The following is a 21844-nucleotide window of genomic DNA, read 5'->3' as shown; positions in this document are numbered from 1 at the left end:
GATCGGTTGTATGGAAACCCGTCATTTTCAAAGTTAGAAACATTAAATTTCAAAAACAAGCTTCTGGTTAGAAATAAATAAAAACGTACTTTACCGTTTTTCAAAATTCACTACCTAAGAGGGTGAAATAGGGGTCGAAAGCTTATATGGGGAGTCCGTTAGTTTTAAAGTAATATGAATAATAGTTAATATTAAAGCTTCTAAGAAAAAATAAATGCATGCCTTTTTCGTTGTTTATGGAGATTCAACTCCAAACGGGAGAAATGGTGTGAAAAATTTAGTATAGAAATTTTAATAAATTGATCCGATCTGCTTATAATTTACTATTTGTGTTCATAGTTTGAACTGATAAACATGATTTTATGAAAAAAAAAATTCACCAAAACGGATGGCATTATTTTTATATTTGTTTTGAAGGGTTAAAAGGCTTGCATGATATTCGCTAAAAAAACTTTATTTACATACTTCTGGGTGCAAATAACGAAATGCAAGATACACAATGACTTAATGCGTTTTCTTTATACAAACTTCACTACTATAGTGAGACTAAATAAAACGCAAAGAAAAGGTGCCATGTGTATGGGTATTTTTTTTTATATGCGCCGTGATGGCAAATCACTCTACTCCACCTGATGGTAAGTGGTAGTAGAGTCCAAACGCGACGACGGCCAGTACAGTCGGGAAGAATGTTCTGTACTAGCCGTCCCCGCCTTGCCGGCACGCAAGATGCCTCTTCACACCTCGTTTGAAGGAACCCGGGTTGTAAGAGGAGGGGAACACGTGAGCTGGTATCTTGGCATTAAACTCAACAAGATTATCAGAACCCCATTTGGCGATGAGCTCTAACGTCCTATCGAGTTCAATGACAAGATTCTCCTGCCTCTCCTCAGTTTCCGCCCGCCCAGCCACTGCGCGTCCGTGGTATCCACCATGCACTGTACTATCGTCTGCATAGCAATGTATGTTCCCAAGAGAGAGCATATCATTGATATGCAAAAGAAAGAGTGTGGGAGATAGCACAGATCCCTGGGGGACCCCAGCTTTCACTACATAGAATTGTGAAGCGGAACCATCTACTAAAACACGAAGGCTACGCTTGTGTAGGAAGCTGGCAATCCAGGTGCATAGCTGAGCAGGCAGACCATATGCCGATAGCTTGGAGAGAAGACTTCTGTGCCAGACCCTGTCGAAAGCCTTGGATATATCGAGGCTGACAGCCAACGATTCTCCACGCTTGTCGATAGCTTCACCCCAGAGGTGTGTTACGTACGCTAGAAGATCACCTGTGGACCGTTTTGGTCGAAACCCGTACTGACGATCATTAATTAGACAGTGATCTTCTAGGTAATGGATAAGTTGGTTGTTTAGAATCCGTTCCATCACCTTACTAAGTACTGAGGTGATAGCTATTATGTACACGGTAGCCCCTACGGCTAACTGACAGTTCGAGCGTCAGTTGGCGTCAGCGTAAGATTTATTATTGTAAGTGCGTCCATTCACGCGTGAGATCGGTACATGAGCTCACATTGCATATCAATTCTCGTACCTTTGCACTTATACATTATTTTTATTGTAAATGTCGCATATCACTTCTGATATTTCACGATCGTGTTCTGCAGTGAGGTTTGAGTTTGTTTTTATAGAATAGCTCTGCGGGCGCCAGAAAATATATTTTATTTAATTCTATGATTTATCGGAATGTCACGCGGTTGTATTCTTTTGTTTGACTATCGCTTTCTGTTGATCCTGTTTCCTTTTTTTGTTTTTCGTTTCAATTATATTTCAGTTCGAATAAAGAAATACGTTTTTAATATTATTATTTTAGTGATATATATTGTGCAAAACCAAAAGAAGCGGTTTAGAGCTGATATACATAGGCATTTTCGCGGAAATTTTGGCGCGGAAAGGGCTGCATGCCATTTTATAACATATTATATTAAGATTCTAAGATTATGTTTAAAAACAACAGTCGTTTACAATACCGAGAAATACCGAGATGGCCCAGTGGTAAGAACGCGTGAATCTTAACCGATGATCGAGGGTTCAAACCCGGGCAATCACCACTAAATTTTTATGTTTAATTTGTGATTATAATTCATCTCGTGCTATACGGTGAAGGAAAACATCGTGAGGGAATCTGTATGTATCTAATTTCACTGAAATTCTGCCACATGTGTATTCTACCAACCCGCATTGGAGCAGCGTGGTGGAATAAGCTCCAAACTTTCTCCTCAAAAAGCAGAGGAGGCCTTAGCCCAGCAGTGTGACATTAACAGACTGTTACTATACTACTATAATATTAAGATTGATGAAAAAGAGTAACTATACGGTTTCTTACCGGTTCTCGGCAGAATCTACATTACGAACCGATAATAGCTTTACATTAAATTTAACCTAGTGAAATGTTTTAGGACCTAAATTATGTATATTGATTTTGATTAAAAACTTTCGACAACGACGTATGCTACGAGTATCAATACAAAAATTGATTTTTTTTCTGGCAATACAAATTTGCACAATATGATTCAAGAACACAGTGTTTAGCAGAAATATACATTACACAAAAAAATTGCTGTTTCATTTGTTTGTTTGTAATTAGTTACTAACATATTGAAGCCTCACATGGCTTAACATGTTTGCCTTGCGATATCTCTTTTTGTAACCGAATGAGTGTAATTGCAAATATTACCAAAACCAGGAATAATTCAAATATATAAATTATTAGCTCATTTACCACCAACCCGCATTGGAGCAGCATGGTGGAATAAGCTCCATACCTTCTTCTCAAAAAGGGAGAGGAGGCCTTAGCCCAGCTGTGGGACATTCACAAGCTGTTACGGTACTTTTGATATATATTTCCGGGAGAGCAAATGACTAGACATTAGCATTTTAAGAAATGCTAATCAATAAAAAAACAAGAACCACAAAATACGCAATATATACGCGATATACATATAGTAATGAACCAATTCAGAAAGCTGCCAACACTACGCATCAAACCAAAATATCGATATCGAGGATTGCGTCATGAGCGGTTGCAATGACCCAATATATGGCATTGACAGTAAAAAAATGTTATTGGTATTGATTATTGTAATTATCAAATTTTGCATCATTATGGAAATTATCGTACTTGTACGATAATTATCGTTCGGTTATGAACCCTGCACTCACTCACCCTTCAACCAGAACACAACAATACCAAGTATTTGTTGCATTTAATAAAATTATCTTTTCATAAATGTATTATTGTGTAAATAATTGTGTGTCTTCATAATGCATGCGATAGTTTTTTTTTTTGTATTACACAAAAACAACACAAAACGTAAAACGGAACACGTTTACTTGTTTGATTCTGTCTTTGTCAAATGTCAATGTAATGTCATTACAGATTCTTCGTTGCCGTAGTAATCGTAGTATGGTGTTTGTGTTTTTACGATTAGTTTCTAATAATTTTGATACACACTTATCTCTACAAACTAATACCTTCTATCACTCGATTAGGTTGCTTTTAACTCTGGTGACTGGAATCTGATTTGCATTGTGTTTCGGATTTGATTTGTATAGCATTATGAGGTGCTTCAACTGCGGAATAGCCATGGAATTCACTTTGAAGCTGTTTTAGTGTACTATTGTAATTGTGTCATGTTATGACAATAATCTGATGCGTTGGTTGGCCAAGACACCAAAACATATTCAAGCTCAAGCAAGATTCTTAGACAACATATTAATAACAATTGAAGAATATTAAAATAATGTAACAAAAGGTAAATTATATTTGAAAGCGCAAAATTGCAAAATTTAAATTCCAAAAAAATATACATATTTTTGCTTGTAGCAAAAATATGTATATTTGTTTTCAATATAAGTTATAAATAATTATTTATACTCTTAAAAAAAAAGGATTTTGATTTTAGGTAACCATATCAGTTAACTGTAATAATTTACAACTGTTCGCTATTTAAAAGCGCCTAAATTTTTTTAATATCAAAATCATCTATACACTTATTACCAACAATTTGATTTAAGGATTATGAAATTATGAAACTTTTAAATCTAGTCTGTTGTAATACCGAACTCGTTAAGGTTTTTATTTATAGCAATTTAATGTGCTTATATTCATGAATATAAAACATCACAACTCATTGGTGAGCATTAAGAGAAGTGTGAACAGAGACGCCGCCAATTTTCTTCTCGCTATTCCTTTAACATGAAATAATACGACAATGCACCATTGTATCTTCGATATCATATAAGGATTGTTTATCTGCCTTTTCACTGCATTAGTATCGTTTTCTCACGTAAAAATAAGCAACAATTGCACAATAAACGCACCAACTATCAAGTTTGTTTCGCTACTTGAGTTGCCGACCTTGATAAAACTGTTTACGCGATAAGGGACAGAAGATTTTATAATTCTATCTCTGTCTAAAATATTTGTAACGTTATTTTCGTTCTCTTTCTTGTGTAAGTGAGAAGGAATCTTTTTGAGGAGAAGATTGCATCCTTGTGGAACTTTAAACAAAATATCGTAGAGAGAAACTAAGTTAGTTAGTTTAGTTTCTCCGTCTACGCAAAATATGTTACTTAGCCTGGTCTTACATTGATATAACGGTCTATTTGACATATTTCCGCATTTAAAGGTTATGGTAGTTAGTCTTCATTTTCTCGAAAACGTATTTTCGCGCGATGCGAATTGTATTCTTTTGTTTACCCAAAATCGTATGGCTTAATACTAAACCCAACCCGAATTATCACTATATCTATCAATTATAGTGCATTGTCGAGGATGGTTAGGCGCATTTCTTACGATAGCAGTTGGCAACACTGTATGCGCGCTTTGTTTTTTAATTCAAAATCAATGTGTGTTATTGATCGCTTCATATATAAATGTTTCGTTTGTTCTGAATACAACAGTCTTGTATTAAATTTTGTTATAAACACTACGTAGCCGCAGCCACACCAGCGCAAATTGAAAAAATATGAATCTTAATGATTATATTGATGTAGAGATGGTTGACTATTGGTTAGATTACTGCATTGCTGTAGGTACAAGAATTCTATTGATACTTTTCATCGGGTGTATGACGCTAATTAACGAACTAGGGGAACCATATTTATCTAGAAAGGTACTTCTTCTTTTTCAATAATGATCGATGTAAAATCAGAATGGATTCCTATATATATTTTTCTTCTTTCATAGGCCCAAACTAAAAGGGATGAATGTAGCTCCGAGCAATCATCTCGAGACCTCCAGGCCACCGTGCCAGAGAACCCCGTCCCAGACGTCATAATAAAAAGAAACGACGATAAGGGAACTTCGTAGAAAACTCTAGTTTCATTTCCTCTATATTTCGAATCTCTTAGAGATAAGTACGCCAACACTAGGTTGAAGAGTAATTATTATGTAATCATTTATTTTATTTATATTAATACAATGTAATTCAACAATATTTCTGCCTTTAATTTGTATCTATTTTTTTTAATCTTTTGTTTTTATAACAAATATCTGCATATCCAGAATCAGATCCATTTTGTGTTTTTAAGTAATTGTTTTTTCGATTTTAAAGTTAAGAAAAATATATAGATTGTATTGAAGCTTTTATAAAAACTCAACCAACTTAGAAATAGAACTTGAAGATTCTAATTGGTACTATGCGTTGTGATGAACTTGTAAACAATTAGTTTGTGCTTTATTTTCAGTGTTCCTAACTAGAGAAAGTCAAAATTAGCTTTATTTATCTTATTATTTAGTATAACAACTTAATCGGTTGCAAATGATATATTTAGATAGATAGATTTGAAAATTATAATAGTTCTAACTCAAATAATCAAATTCTAAAAATATGACACTGGAGTCCTTATCAGTTTTCTGCTGCTAAACCTGTACTTTGTATTGATGTGAACCAATTGGATGAAATAAGAGTGTGTGAGTAAAATGTAACGTCTTAGATTCATAGAGATTGGTGCATTACCAGTATAAGCAGCTGTATACTCTTCTAACAGGGCCTATATCTATTGATGTTAGTGAATATGCATTATCAGATATTTTCCACACTGCTGTGCATACCAGAGAAATAGTAAAAAGTATCGTTACAGCCTGTAAATATCCCGCTGCTGGGCTCAGGCCTCTTCTTTGGAGTAGATTTTGAGCTTGGTGGATGTCACTAATAGTTACACTACTTTTGTTTTCCTTCACCGCAGAGCATGAGAGGAATTATACACAAATAAGGCACATTAAAATTTAGTGGTACTTGCCAGAGTTTGAACTCGGAATCATCAGTGAAGATTCTTGTCTTTTAACCGTTGGGTCATGATGAGTTTAGTAGAACATAAAGTAAAAACTTTTCAATACTGTATGATCATGTTGCATGTAGTTTAATTGAATACTGTCTATATGTTCACCCACATAGGAATCACATCGAAATTAATATATTAGTTTTTCAAGTCAAGTTAGTTCTCATGAGCACTTTTGAAACATCAGACTTTACAAGATTGAATTTAATGTAATGCTATCAATGAAATGTAGACTACCAGAAAAAATCAGCTAGAATCTCAGTTTTCCTTTTTATCTATCATTTAAAATTAAATATATATTTATACATACTCTAAATGATAATATATTAATAATTATTTATATTTACAGTAATTTGGAGTAACACTTATGTATACCGCTAATAAACTGTATAATCTTGTTACAATGTGAATGATACACTAAATAAAGGTCATGTCATTGGTAGTTGGGCTTTGTGCAAGCTCGTCTGGGTAGGTACCACCCACTCATCATCTACCTCATCAGATATTCTACCGCAAAACAGCAGTACTTGGTATTGTTGTGTTCCCGTTTGAAGGGTGAGTGAACCAGTGTAATTCGGGCACAAGGGATATAACATCTTAGTTCCCAGGCCACCTACCTAAATTGCACGCACGAGATTAATTGTAATATCAAATAAAGCACATGAAAATTCAGGGGTGATTGGCTGGGTTTGAACCTACGATCATCGGTTGAGATTCACGCGCTCCACCACTGGGCCATCTTTTATCTTATTTTATATATATATATTTTATAATATAAATACGTGAAACACCCCACTTAGTACCCTTTTACCGCCAATTGCGTTGACGAAGAAGAATGAAATTTTGCACAGTTGAAGTTTAGATAGAAGAAGAGAGCAGATTTTTTTTTTTTTGTGAAATATGTTTTAGAAATACCTTAAATTAATCAAATAAAACATTACACACTTACAACATACACACATACGCAATTTCGCATATGTATACACATCCATCCTTTTGGTAGGTTGGTCAACCTGAAAAGAGATTAATATTTGATCATGTAATATACTCTTTTGCTTATGATATCCTATAATTTGTCTAATAGATATTTGTGAGTTAAAATATATTTATTTTGCCATTTCTTTAATTATTTATTAAAAGTTTTGCTTCACAACTAAAAAATCAATAACTTATTATCTGCGGGAACCGCACGCGCAATGTCAAACGCTGTTGTCACAATCAAAAAGTTTTGTTAACAATTTCGTGTTTTCAGTGGTTTTTTGTGCAGTTTTTACATAAAAACATTAACGTGTTATTTATCATCGTAAAACTTAAAATTTAACTTTGTCATAAATTCGTGTCCTTCGTTCACGTTCGTTTCTGTCAAAAGTTTTAAAATGGAAATAAATAACAATTGAATGCGGAAAAAGTGGCTACAATATTTCGAACTATATTTATTAGCCACTGGCCTAGATAAGGAGTGTGAAAAGGGAAAAATCGCAATTTTGTTACACTCAATTGGTGGAAAATATTGTCATATTTGCCTAATCCATTTATAAACTCTCAGATTTATTCGATTGGATTTATTTGATAGATTTGTGTCAGAATTATTTAAAAGGAAATGTTGAAGACAACACAAATACATCACAGCTGCAAACTCTTTCCTGCTGATTTCATTCATGTGGCGAGTCCAGTTAAGAGTATTATCATAGAAAACTACCAGGTTTTTAACATAATCACAATAAGGGATGACAATTTTGTCAAACATTATGGATGTCAAGGAAGACAAGTTGACTTTTGATATTTGTTTCCGGCTGCCAATAATTATGGCTTGAGATTTACTAGGGTTGACATTAATACCTAAAGATTTACTCCACCCAAGAAAGATATATTATGAATACTAAGTACAATAAATTTCAAATTTAATTCAATTTAATTATCATACTTTATTTATTGTTATCATAATATGTTATTTATAAATGATTACAAAATGTAATTAATGTAATAAATTGGTCACTCAGTTAATACAAAATTAATAAAAAGCATGCTGTAATCACCTATAACTAAAAGTACAATTAATCTTGCTAAGCCTAAATTATATATTGGTTGTTGTATTATTGTAACTTTTGTTGGTAATTCAATATAAAATAAATAAGGTAGAAATGTAATGTATTAATTTATATATGATTGTACCTATCTTAGTATTCAATCTTTTAGTTTGTTATAAATTTGCAATTGTAGTCATATTAATTTCATATTTATTATAAATATATATGTTTTGTATATAGATATACTATTTTATAAATATTATACATTTCATTTTGTTTCATTTTATTTGGTTAAAAAAAATCTTACTACACCTTTATTGATTTCACTTATTATTATTATTATTATACATTTTAGCAATGCGATTTTATGTAGGTTTTGTTTTTGTTAATTTTAGTAATTGTTCGGTTGTTGCTGGTGGGAAACTAGGCTGATATATGTATTATTTTTATTTTATATTCATATGCTACATGTTAACACTAAACCTACCAGAATGGTCAAATTACAGCTGTTTAAACTTTAATCAAAACTGTTATATAACTTCTTTTTTCTATATCATATAAGCCCTTAAGCAGCTTATTAAAATGTATGTAAAGTTCAATGGACAACATTTGTTTTTAATTGCATTACTTTTTGTTCCAATAAAACAAAACTTAACTATAATTATTTTTTATGTAAGTTATTTTTTTTTTGGATTTGCTTTTTATTTAAATGTTACATAATTTGTTTGAAAAAGATAGGATAATAAACTGAGTAGCCATTGCAAAGTATGATTTTATTTAGTACTAGCTTTTACCCCTTCGCTTCACTCGCTCTTAAGTTTAAGGAAAGGGTAAATGATTGTGAGGAAGTCTGTGATTTTATATTAAGAACCATGAAATGTCATTCTGGTGGTAGATTGATGATTACTACTTTAATAATCATTAGTGAACATACTGTGAATCCCTGTAGTTGCACTTAATATATTTTATAGTGACAAATGGATTGAAGAAAAAAATATTTTATACAAAACTTCCGATCTACGATATTATACGATTATCTTGCTTAAATACCCCGGCATCTATCCATAGATATAAGTAATACTGTAAATGAGCAAGCGTATCAATATTAATGAATTAATAATATTGTAACGTCATGCTACATAACGCCACGCTATATAATGCCACGCTACATACCGCCACGCCACATGTTGAGATGAGACAAGCCAAGCCATGCCATGCCACGACAGTTAAAGCCAGGACTGTTCACCAAGCGCGCCTGTAACCATTACTGGCGTTACATTCGAGTGACAACAGAACTTAATACCCGTTTGGCTCATTTCGGAACGTCATTCGTTTTTGTACAAAAATGTTGCTATGGCAACCAACACTAACATAGTTAGGTTCGTTTAAAAAAAAGTATTACTTGCACCTTCCTAGGAGATATTGATAAATATTTCTAACCCCGTGGTTTAGGCTCTGCGTTGATGTATCAGTCAGAAAAAGTCATTATATGTGTATAGATATAACAACAAAAATACGTATGTTTTTATAACTTGACAGACTCCACCGATTGTGATGAAATAAAGACTAAACGAAACCTTGAAATACTTTAAACATTTATTTCAATTTGTAATTTTTAGCCGTTTCAAGTGCATGAGTCTTGACTTTGCATAGTACAGGGGCCCGAGCGTGCCTAACCAGCTCGCGAGGCTGCTCCACCAGGCCACGCATAATCTCGGGGTGGACCGTCGTGCCGGTTGGTGACCGGAAGGTGGGGTCCCGGCGGCCACTTCCGGGGGGGTTCGGGGGCCCTTCCGTCCGGCGGATCAGTATATTTTCCCTTTTGGCAACCATTTGGGAAAACACGCCTCCATACTTTGCCCATCCCTATCGTGGCAATACGTCGCTCGCTTCACGTCTCTTTTCCTTATTTTTCCAAATGGTAGCGCAACTAAGAAATAACGGTCGTTCAGCGGTGCACACCCCCACCATACCCACGCTGTTTGAGGTCGAGTTCTCTAACATCCGAGGACTCCATGCTAACCTCAACGCTGTCCACCACAATCTCGAGACAGCACGGCCAGCAATGTTGTTTCTCACGGAGACGCAAATACTCCGCCCTGCCGACACCAGCTACCTTAACTATCCCGGCTACATGCTTGAAGAATCTTTTAAAGCGAAAGCCGGAGTATGCTTGTTCGTCAGGGCGGATGTTTGTTGTCACCGATTGCGCTGCTTGGAGGACCCCTCCTTCTCTATGTTGGTGGTACGTGTGGACCTGGTTCGTCAGAGTCGAGTCTACGTGTGCCTCTACAGATCCCACAATGGTAACTTGGAGACAAGCCGATTATTTGACCATCTTAGTCGGGTGGCAGATGCTGCGCAAGAGCAGTTTCCTAACGCGGAATAGGTGTTTTTAGAGGATTTTAATGCTCACCATGTATCATGGTTAAAATCCCTCAAAACTGACCATGCTGGAAGAACTGCTCATGCTTTTGCTCTCACACACGACTTGACCCAACTGGTTGATCAGCCCACCAGGATCCCAGACATTGATGGGCAAGCGCCTTCTCTACTGGATCTTCTGCTGACTTCTCACCCGGTGGAATATCAGGTTGTGGTTCAAGCTCCACTTATATCTACCAAAGTGCCACAGGCCAAGCTGCCGCCATCAGCGGTATGCAAACTTCGCGTTTGGCACTATAAGTCGGCAGATTGGGACGGTATGCGCGATTACTATGCGTCAGTCCCTTGGAAGGAACGTTGCTTCAGTGGGAATGACCCGACAGCTAGTGCCGCTGCTGTTGCTGATGAGATCATGTTAGGAATGGAATACTACATTCCTAGCTCGGATCTCATCAATAGGGGTACGCGTAACCGTTGGTTCACTCGTGAATGTGCCGACGCTGTATCATCTAAGCAGGCGGCATATCGCGCGTGGATCAACGGCTGCATTAGCGGGGCATCTAACATTGACTCACTGAAAGCAAACTACAATAAAAATTCCAAGTCCTGTAGGAAGGCATACACGAGAGCGGATGCACAGCGCATTGTACAGATTGGTCATGACCTTATTTCGCATCCTAGGGGCTCCCATAGCTTCTGGCGTCTGACCAAGTCTGTGCAAAACAATTTCTGCTAACCTTCGCTGCCACCGCTCAGAAATCCGGACGGATCGCTATCTCACAGTCCGCAGGAGAAAGCCAACCTCCTGGCTAAACTCTTTGCCGACAACTCTGTGATCGATGATTGTAGTGCGCAGCCACCAACAATACCTTCATGTGGCCACACGATGCCTGACATCAAAATCAGGCAACGTGATGTGCGTGCGGAGCTGTAATCACTTGATATACGGAAAGCTAGCGGTCCTGATGGAATACCAGCCATTGTGCTGAAGAAGTGCGCGGCGGAGCTGTCTCCTGTGTTAACGCGCCTGTTCCAACTTTCTCTCTCTTCGGGTTGTGTGCCGGGGGCTTGGAGAAGAGCTAATGTGCAAGCGGTTCCCAAAAAAGGGGATCGGTCTGACCCGGCAAATTATCGGCCAATAGCTATCACCTCAGTACTTTGTAAGGTGATGGAACGGATTCTAAACAACCAACTGATCCATTACCTAGAAGATCACTGTCTAATTAATGATCGTCAGTACGGGTTTCGACCAAAACGGTCCACAGGTGATCTTCTAGCGTACGTAACACACCTCTGGGGTGAAGCTATCGACAAGCATGGAGAATCGTTGGCTGTCAGCCTCGATATCTCTAAGGCTTTCGACAGGGTCTGGCACAGAAGTCTTCTCTCCAAGCTACTGGCATATGGTCTGCCTGCTCAGCTATGCACCTGGATTGCCAGCTTCCTACACAAGCGTAGCCTTCGTGTTTTAGTAGATGGTTGCGTTTCTCAACTCTATGTAGTGAATGCTGGGGTCCCCCAGGGATCTGTGCTATCTCCCACACTCTTTCTTTTGCATATCAATGATATGCTCTCGCTTGGGAACATATATTGCTATACAGATGATAGTATAGTGCATGGTGGATACCACGGACGCGCAGTGGCTGGGCGGGCGGAAACTGAGGAGAGGCGGGAGAATCTTGTCATTGAACTCGATAGGACGTTAGAGCTCATCGCCAAATGGGGTTCTGATAATCTTGTTGAGTTTAATGCCAAGAAAACACAGGTATGCGCTCTCACAGCAAAAAAGTCACCATTTTACCCTCATCCCTCCCTCTGTGGCACACCGCTGATGATACAAAGCAAAATCGCCATGCTGGGGATGGACGTTCGCTGCGACCTTAGTCCAAGGGATTACATCGAGGCTATTATAAAAACAACTTCACGGAAACTCGGAGTTCTGAACAAGGTGCGGCGTTTTTTCACGCCACAACAACTGTGCCTGTTATACAAAACACAGGTACGGTCTTGCGTTGAATATTGCTCGCACCTTTGGGATGGCTCCGCTAAGTACCTACTGGAGGCCTTGGACCGGTTGCAGCGACGTGCAGTACGCATTATTGGCGACGTAAAGGTCACAAACACCCTTGAACCTTTACAATTGCGTCGCGAGACAGCAGCACTGAGTGCTTTCTATCGACTGTATCACGGCGAGTGCTCTGAGGAATTATTATCTCTAATTCCTTCTTTCCCCCTTCCTTCTTAAGGCCACGCGAGCTGGTTCTCGATGTCACCGCCTAACTGTGACATCAATTCCATCGCGCACAAAGAAATTTGGCAACTCCTTTCTTTGTCGCACTACCAAAAAATGGAATTCCTTACCAGCTCACGTGTTCCCCTCCTCTTACAACCCGGGTTCCTTCAAACGAGGCGTGAAGAGGCATCTTGCGGGCCGGCAAGGCGGTGACGGCTAGTACAGAACATTCTTCCCGACTGTACTGGCCGTCGTCGCGTTTGGACTCTACTACCACTTACCATCAGGTGGTGTGTGGTGATCCCGGACATATAAAAAAAAAAAAAAAACTACACCAAGGCACTCTGCCCATCTAGGGCTGAACGAGGGGGGCTTTGCTTCGTCACGGTAACGTGCGAAATCGATCGCATGGCGCTCCTCGTCAAGACGGAAAGGGTACCGCTGGTTTTTTAGTGGGTATTCCGTGGGGGAAAGGCATAATGCGTTTTTTTAGCGTTAAAAAAAGGGGGGGCTTTGCTGTCGGTGCGGTATAGATGGCCAAAAATCGGCGGGCTGCATCGGGAATCTGCGCTGCGCAGTTTGCGTGGATGCTGGAAAGCCCTCCGGGCACATGATTAGTTCGAGGGAGTGCAACCCACCTATCACGGAGGGTAAGGTGGTCTTAGGCACACAGACCACCACCAATGTCGGACGGTTTCAGGTCGAGAAGGAAGCTGCAATTTCGACATGAGCGCAGAAATCAGTTTCCTTCAGACGAATACAAACCACTGTGCCGGGGCTCAGGACCTAATGCTGTAGTCCATGGTGGAGTGGGAAATTGACCTGGCTGTGGCCTGCGAGCCCTATTACGTCCCTCCTCTACTTCATCGGGCAGGGGACTTGGGCGACACCGTGGCAGTCCTCATTCGGAATAGAACAGGTCCTCTCCTCTCACGTAGTAGTGGCGGGGTGGGGAGAGTACGTAGTTGTGATCTCGAATCGAACAGAGCTGCGGTGGCCAGGCAGTCGTCGAAACCTACTCTGGTTCTCGGCGACTTAAACATGAAGTCACGACTCGGACAACCCAGCCACGAATCCGTTGTGTTTTTCCAGCGTGAAAAAAAGGACAAAATAATAGAAAAAAAATGAATGTTTTGGTAAATCGCAAATAGCCATATTAACTTTAAAAGTTAATATGGCTTTAAAAGTTATTAACTTTAAAAGTTAATATGGCTTTATTAACTTTCTAAACTTCTTTTCGATGAACACATAAATTCCATAACTTCTAAAGCGTTTCGTATGCTAGGATTTGTGCTGACGATTTCCAGAGAGTTTAAGCGTGTTTCAACTTTTGCTCTTTTATATAAATCATTTGTGAGACCTATTCTAGAATACGCTTGCACTGTCTGGAATCCACAGTATAGTAAATATATAGAATTCATCGAAAATATTCAGGAAAAGTTTTTAAAATATTTAAAATTTTCGTCTATAAATAATTTGAATCAAATAGAAAAGATACCGACAACTGAACAGAGACGACTTGAACGTGATATGGTATTTTTATATAAATTGATCCACAACATATTTGATTCCCCTTATCTCCTTTCTAAAATAAATATAAAGTGTCCTCGCCCTGGTAGTCGCAACAAATCTATTTTTGATTTTCCATTGACAAAGACTAAATATGCAGCAAATGCATTTATTAATAGATCATCTAAACAGTACAATAAAACATTTATTGAATGTGATATATTTCATCTCTCCCTTAAAAAATTCAAACTGCAAGTAAAAGAAATATTATACTCTGAAGAGCCAATTTACTCATGCATTTTTAATTAATTAATTATAATTTGATTATTAATTATTAAATTATGTTTTCTTGATTTAAAAATTAAATTAAATTATATAAATGAATTATATAATTTCATGCACCTATTAAATATAAAAAATGTCTTGTTTTGTAATTACTTATGATTAATTTATAAATGGAAACTGTTTTGGTTTAAGAATTGTTTTATATTTTTTATTTTATTGTAATTATTTCACTGTTTGTTTCCTGTACACTAAATAAATACACTAAATACCTACCTAGGACAGATAATACAAGTCGGTAGGAACAACTTCGAGAAGGAAGCCGATCGAAGAATTCGCTTGGGATGGGCAGCATTTGGCAACCTTCGTCAAGTCCTCAAGTCGTCTATACCGCAATGCTTGAAGACGAAAGTCTTCAACCAATGCGTCTTACCTGCCATGACATACGGTGCCGAAACGTGGACACTAACTGCGGGACTAGTCCACAAATTCAAAGTCGCATAGCGTGCTATGGAGCGAGCTATGCTCGGAGTATCTTTGAAGGATAAGATCAGAAATGAGATTATCCGGAAAAGAACCGGAGTCACCGACATAGCTTGCAAAATTAGCAGGCTAAAGTGGCAGTGGGCTGGTCACGTATGTCGTAGGACCGATGGCCGTTGGAGCAGACGAGTCCTAGAGTGGAGACCGCGAATCGGCAAGCGCAGCGTAGGACGCCCTCCAGCTAGGTGGACCGATGACCTTAAGAAGGTGGCGGGCACCAACTGGATGCGGAAGGCGGAGGACAGGGAGCTTTGGTGCACCTTGGGAGAGGCCTATGTTCAGCAGTGGACAATGATTGGCTGTTGATTGATATAAGCACCCACTAAGGAAATTCCACCCCTAAAGGGGTAAAATAAGAGATGATCGGTTGTATGGAAACCCGTCATTTTCAAAGTTAGAAACATTAAATTTCAAAAACAAGCTTCTGGTTAGAAATAAATAAAAACGTACTTTAGCGTTTTTCAAAATTCACTACATAAGAGGGTGAAATAGGGGTCGAAAGCTTATATGGGGAGTCCGTCAGTTTTAAAGTAATATGAATAATAGTTAATATTAAAGCTTCTAAGAAAAAATAAATGCATGCCTTTTTCGTTGTTTATGGAGATTCAACTCCAAACGGGAGAAATGGTGTGAAAAATTTAGTATAGAAATTTTAATAAATTGATCCGATCTGCTTATAATTTACTATTTGTGTTCATAGTTTGAACTGATAAACATGATTTTATGAAAAAAAAAATTCACCAAAACGGATGGCATTATTTTTATATTTGTTTTGAAGGGTTAAAAGGCTTGCATGATATTCGCTAAAAAAACTTTATTTACATACTTCTGGGTGCAAATAACGAAATGCAAGATACACAATGACTTAATGCGTTTTCTTTATACAAACTTCACTACTATAGTGAGACTAAATAAAACGCAAAGAAAAGGTGCCATGTGTATGGGTATTTTTTTTTATATGCGCCGTGATGGCAAATGACTCTACTCCACCTGATGGTAAGTGGTAGTAGAGTCCAAACGCGACGACGGCCAGTACAGACGGGAAGAATGTTCTGTACTAGCCGTCCCCGCCTTGCCGGCACGCAAGATGCCTCTTCACACCTCGTTTGAAGGAACCCGGGTTGTAAGAGGAGGGGAACACGTGAGCTGGTATCTTGGCATTAAACTCAACAAGATTATCAGAACCCCATTTGGCGATGAGCTCTAACGTCCTATCGAGTTCAATGACAAGATTCTCCTGCCTCTCCTCAGTTTCCGCCCGCCCAGCCACTGCGCGTCCGTGGTATCCACCATGCACTGTACTATCGTCTGCATAGCAATGTATGTTCCCAAGAGAGAGCATATCATTGATATGCAAAAGAAAGAGTGTGGGAGATAGCACAGATCCCTGGGGGACCCCAGCTTTCACTACATAGAATTGTGAAGCGGAACCATCTACTAAAACACGAAGGCTACGCTTGTGTAGGAAGCTGGCAATCCAGGTGCATAGCTGAGCAGGCAGACCATATGCCGATAGCTTGGAGAGAAGACTTCTGTGCCAGACCCTGTCGAAAGCCTTGGATATATCGAGGCTGACAGCCAACGATTCTCCACGCTTGTCGATAGCTTCACCCCAGAGGTGTGTTACGTACGCTAGAAGATCACCTGTGGACCGTTTTGGTCGAAACCCGTACTGACGATCATTAATTAGACAGTGATCTTCTAGGTAATGGATAAGTTGGTTGTTTAGAATCCGTTCCATCACCTTACTAAGTACTGAGGTGATAGCTATTATGTACACGGTAGCCCCTACGGCTAACTGACAGTTCGAGCGTCAGTTGGCGTCAGCGTAAGATTTATTATTGTAAGTGCGTCCATTCACGCGTGAGATCGGTACATGAGCTCACATTGCATATCAATTCTCGTACCTTTGCACTTATACATTATTTTTATTGTAAATGTCGCATATCACTTCTGATATTTCACGATCGTGTTCTGCAGTGAGGTTTGAGTTTGTTTTTATAGAATAGCTCTGCGGGCGCCAGAAAATATATTTTATTTAATTCTATGATTTATCGGAATGTCACGCGGTTGTATTCTTTTGTTTGACTATCGCTTTCTGTTGATCCTGTTTCCTTTTTTTGTTTTTCGTTTCAATTATATTTCAGTTCGAATAAAGAAATACGTTTTTAATATTATTATTTTAGTGATATATATTGTGCAAAACCAAAAGAAGCGGTTTAGAGCTGATATACATAGGCATTTTCGCGGAAATTTTGGCGCGGAAAGGGCTGCATGCCATTTTATAACATATTATATTAAGATTCTAAGATTATGTTTAAAAACAACAGTCGTTTACAATACCGAGAAATACCGAGATGGCCCAGTGGTAAGAACGCGTGAATCTTAACCGATGATCGAGGGTTCAAACCCGGGCAATCACCACTAAATTTTTATATGTTTAATTTGTGATTATAATTCATCTCGTGCTATACGGTGAAGGAAAACATCGTGAGGGAATCTGTATGTATCTAATTTCACTGAAATTCTGCCACATGTGTATTCTACCAACCCGCATTGGAGCAGCGTGGTGGAATAAGCTCCAAACTTTCTCCTCAAAAAGCAGAGGAGGCCTTAGCCCAGCAGTGTGACATTAACAGACTGTTACTATACTACTATAATATTAAGATTGATGAAAAAGAGTAACTATACGGTTTCTTACCGGTTCTCGGCAGAATCTACATTACGAACCGATAATAGCTTTACATTAAATTTAACCTAGTGAAATGTTTTAGGACCTAAACAATGTATATTGATTTTGATTAAAAACTTTCGACAACGACGTATGCTACGAGTATCAATACAAAAATTGATTTTTTTTCTGGCAATACAAATTTACACAATATGATTCAAGAACACAGTGTTTAGCAGAAATATACATTACACAAAAAAATTGCTGTTTCATTTGTTTGTTTGTAATTAGTTACTAACATATTGAAGCCTCACATGGCTTAACATGTTTGCCTAGCGATATTTCTTTTTGTAACCGAATGAGTGTAATTGCAAATATTACCACAACCAGGAATAATTCAAATATATAAATTATTAGCTCATTTACCACCAACCCGCATTGGAGCAGCATGGTGGAATAAGCTCCATACCTTCTTCTCAAAAAGGGAGAGGAGGCCTTAGCCCAGCTGTGGGACATTCACAGGCTGTTACGGTACTTTTTTATATATATTTCCGGGAGAGCAAATGACTAGACATTAACATTTTAAGAAATGCTAATCAAAAAAAAAAACAAGAACCACAAAATACGCAATATATACGCGATATACATATAGTAATGAACCAATTCAGAAAGCTGCCAACACTACGCATCAAATCAAAATATCGATATCGAGGATTGCGTCATGAGCGGCTGCAATGACCCAATATATGGCATTGACAGTAAAAAAATGTTATTGGTATTGATTATTGTAATTATCAAATTTTGCATCACTATGGAAATTATCGTACTTGTACGATAATTATCGTTCGGTTATGAACCCTGCACTCACTCACCCTTCAACCAGAACACAACAATACCAAGTATTTGTTGCATTTAATAAAATTATCTTTTCATAAATGTATTATTGTGTAAATAAGTGTGTGTCTTCATAATGCATGAGATAGTTTTTTTTTTGTATTACACAAAAACAACACAAAACGTAAAACGGAACACGCTTACTTGTTTGATTCTGTCTTTGTCAAATGTCAATGTAATGTCATTACAGATTCTTCGTTGCCGTAGTAATCGTAGTATGGTGTTTGTGTTTTTACGATTAGTTTCTAATAATTTTGATACACACTTATCTCTACAAAATAATACCTTCTATCACTCGATTAGGTTGCTTTTAACTCTCGTGACTGGAATCTGATTTGCATTGTGTTTCGGATTTGATTTGTATAGCATTATGAGGTGCTTCAACTGCGGAATAGCCATGGAATTTACTTGGAAGCTGTTTTAGTGTACTATTGTAATTGTGTCATGTTATGACAATAATCTGATGCGTTGGTTGGCCAAGACACCAACACATATTCAAGCTCAAGCAAGATTCTTAGACAACATATTAATAACAATTGAAGAATATTAAAATAATGTAACAAAAGGTAAATTATATTTGAAAGCGCAAAATTGCAAAATTTAAATTGCAAAAAAATATACATATTTTTGCTTGTAGCAAAAATATGTATATTTGTTTTCAATATAAGTTATAAATAATTATTTATACTCTTAAAAAAAAGGATTTTGATTTTAGGTAACCATATCAGTTAACTGTAATAATTTACAACTGTTCGCTATTTAAAAGCGCCTAAATTTTTTTAATATCAAAATCATCTATACACTTATTACCAACAATTTGATTTAAGGATTATGAAATTATGAAACTTTTAAATCTAGTCTGTTGTAATACCGAACTCGTTTATAAATAAAAATTTATAGCAATTTAATGTGGTTATATTCATGAATATAAAACATCACAACTCATTGGTGAGCATTAAGAGAAGCGTGAACAGACACGCCGGCAATTTTCTTCTCGCTATTCCTTTAACATGAAATAATACGACAATGCACCATTGTATCTTCGATATCATATAAGGATTGTTTATCTGCCTTTTCACTGCATTAGTATCGTTTTCTCACGTAAAAATAAGCAACAATTGCACAATAAACGCACCAACTATCAAGTTTGTTTCGCTACTTGAGTTGCCGACCTTGATAAAACTGTTTACGCGATAAGGGACAGAAGATTTTATAATTCTATCTCTGTCTAAAATATTTGTAACGTTTTTTTCGTTCTCTTTCTTGTGTAAGTGAGAAGGAAATCTTTTTGAGGAGAAGGTTGCATCCTTGTGGAACTTTAAACAAAATATCGTAGAGAGAAACTAAGTTAGTTAGTTTAGTTTCTCCGTCTACGCAAAATATGTTACTTAGCCTGGTCTTACATTGATATAACGGTCTATTTGACATATTTCCGCATTTAAAGGTTATGGTAGTTATTCTTCATTTTCTCGAAAACGTATTTTCGCGCGATACGAATTGTATTCTTGTGTTTACCCAAAATCGTGTGGCTTAATACTAAACCCAACCCGAATTATCACTATATCTATCAATTATAGTGCATTGTCGAGGATGGTTAGGCGCATTTCTTACGATAGCAGTTGGCAACACTGTATGCGCGCTTTGTTTTTTAATTCAAAATCATTGTGTGTTATTGATCGCTTCATATATAAATGTTTTGTTTGTTATGAATACAACAGTCTTGTATTAAATTTTGTTGTAAACACTACGTAGCCGCAGCCACACCAGCGCAAATTGAAAAAATATGAATCTTAATGATTATATTGATGTAGAGATGGTTGACTATTGGTTAGATTACTGCATTGTTGTAGGTACAAGAATTCAATGGATACTTTTCATCGCGTGTATAACGCTAATTAACGCACTAGGGGAACCATATTTATCTGAAGAGGTACTTCTTCTTTTTCACTAATGATCGATGTAAAATCAGAATGGATTCCTATATATGTTTTTCTTCTTTCATAGGCCCAAACTAAAAGGGATGAATGTAGCTCCGAGCAATCATCTCGAGACCTCCAGGCCACCGTGCCAGAGAACCCCGTCCCAGACGTCATAATAAAAAGAAACGACGATAAGGGAACTTCGTAGAAAACTCTAGTTTCATTTCCTCTATATTTCGAATCTCTTAGAGATAACTACGCCAACACTAGGTTGAAGAGTAATTATTATGTAATCATTTATTTTATTTATATTAATACAATGTAATTCAACAATATTTCTGCCTTTAATTTGTATCTATTTTTTTTAATCTTTTGTTTTTATAACAAATATCTGCATATCCAGAATCAGATTCATTTTGTGTTTTTAAGTAATTGTATTTTCGATTTTAAAGTTAAGAAAAATATATAGATTGTATTGAAGCTTTTATAAAAACTCAACCAACTTAGAAATAGAACTTGAAGATTCTAATTGGTACTATGCGTTGTGATGAACTTGTAAACAATTAGTTTGTGCTTTATTTTCAGTGTTCCTAACTAGAGAAAATCAAAATTAGCTTTATTTATCTTATTATTTAGTATAACAACTTAATCGGTTGCAAATGATATATTTAGATAGATAGATTTGAAAATTATAATAGTTCTAACTCAAATAATCAAATTCTAAAAATATGACACTGGAGTCCTTATCAGTTTTCTGCTGCTAAACCTGTACTTTGTATTGATGTGAACCAATTGGATGAAATAAGAGTGGGCCTATATCTATTGATGTTAGTGAATATGCATTGTCAGATATTTTCCACACTGCTGTGCATACCAGAGAAATAGTAAAAAGTATCGTTACAGCCTGTAAATATCCCGCTGCTGGGCTCAGGCCTCTTCTTTGGAGTAGATTTTGAGCTTGGTGGATGTCACTAACAGTTCCACTACTTTTGTTTTCCTTCACCGCAGAGCATGAGATGAATTATACACAAATAAGGCACATTAAAATTTAGTGGTACTTGCCAGAGTTTGAACTCGGAATCAT

The 21844-nt window shown here is 37.1% G+C and overlaps 1 long non-coding RNA gene across 3 annotated transcripts in view; it reads left to right on the top strand.

Moving 5' to 3' along the window:
* LOC126768588 (uncharacterized) overlaps positions 1–21093 on the top strand; it is a 34237-nt gene extending 13144 nt beyond the window's left edge. The window contains exons 1-3 of one of the 3 annotated variants that reach the window (XR_007669241.1): positions 3404–3767; positions 4952–5129; positions 5204–5453. This is a non-coding gene — a long non-coding RNA (uncharacterized LOC126768588). Of the gene's footprint in view, positions 1–3403; positions 3768–4951; positions 5130–5203; positions 5454–20845 lie in introns of those variants that run through there. The other 2 variants (XR_007669240.1, XR_007669239.1) reach the window with 2 other exon arrangements.
* The last annotated feature ends 751 nt before the right edge of the window (positions 21094–21844 follow it).

The sequence above is a fragment of the Nymphalis io genome, chromosome 5 (assembly GCF_905147045.1).
Source record: "Nymphalis io chromosome 5, ilAglIoxx1.1, whole genome shotgun sequence".
Taxonomy (NCBI): domain Eukaryota; kingdom Metazoa; phylum Arthropoda; class Insecta; order Lepidoptera; family Nymphalidae; genus Nymphalis; species Nymphalis io.
This window is presented reverse-complemented; position numbering and strand designations above follow the sequence as displayed.